Below are 1,195 nucleotides of genomic sequence, written 5' to 3'. Positions count from 1 at the left end.
GATGAGATATAGAGCGAGAGTGTCGTAGGGTAGGAAGCTCAGACAATGGTACCCCAATTGGCGGGATCAGGTAAGGGCGGAGGCCCTAATAACCAAAAAAGAAAGACCCCTGATAGTTTTACTACTCTAGATCTTGATAGGAGAGGTTATAGTATACAGGGTGGCCACCAGGGTGACAATGAGGTCTGGAGGAGTTATCCAGTATGCATCGGGTGCAGGAGATGCCATCTGGGAGAATGTCGAGTGAAGGCATGTTTTCTATGTAGAATAGTTGGGTTCGAAGAAAGGAAATTACCAATTGCCTGAGATCGAAGAAAGGAAAACCAAGGAGTGTGAATAGCTCGACTCTGGCTCCAGTGTCTGCCTTGATGCAATCAGAGCCCGAGGTGAGTCCCTCGGAGGCGATAGATTGGCTTTCTAGTTCTCATTCTTTTATATTGTGCTGATTGAGTTTGGTGCTACGTATCTCTTAGTAGAGACATAGATATGTGATACATACTATATGATTATTACGATACAAGGTTTGAGATTTTAGTGTCTGCCGGGGAAATTGGTAATTTCTCGGAGATGGGTCAGAGTATTATTGGTAGAAAGTTAACAGTAATAATTGATTGAGTTGGTTATATGAGAGTTTTGGTATGATCCCGAGTATGGATTAGTTTGCCAAATAAGGGACAACCATGGACTGTAAGCAAGGATAATGACTTCTGAGTTAAAAAGGAAAGGACTCGGTTGTGTTTACGGGAAGCCTAACTATTGTGGTAGGTACCACTAGAGATATATCAGTTGGACTAGATGAAAATTGGATCAGCCAGTGAGGTTCGGGTGGGTTTATGAGGATTTGCGGGGATTGCTGTCGAGTCAAGGAATTTAGTGTGTAACGGGATTAAGGCAGGATAGAACTGGTATTAGAGACATCATGAAGAATGGCACTAGCTGAGCATTATGAATTAAAGGTTCAATCGAAGTAGTTATTTGGCTTGAGGGTTGATCAGATGGAGCATCTCACCATGGGATGTGTCAACACCATTTATTAAGGAGGACAAGTTTGCGAGAATGTGTACCGCATATGGATAGCCGAATAATGCAATTGTCAAGAATAGGTATCCATTGCCAAGGATGGATGACTCATTTGCCTGATTGCAAGGTAGGACACTGCTCCCGAGAATTGACCCTCGATCTGGTTATTACCAGC

Source organism: Humulus lupulus, chromosome 2 (assembly GCF_963169125.1).
Source record: "Humulus lupulus chromosome 2, drHumLupu1.1, whole genome shotgun sequence".
NCBI lineage: Eukaryota > Viridiplantae > Streptophyta > Magnoliopsida > Rosales > Cannabaceae > Humulus > Humulus lupulus.
Note: the sequence above shows the minus strand (reverse complement) of the source record.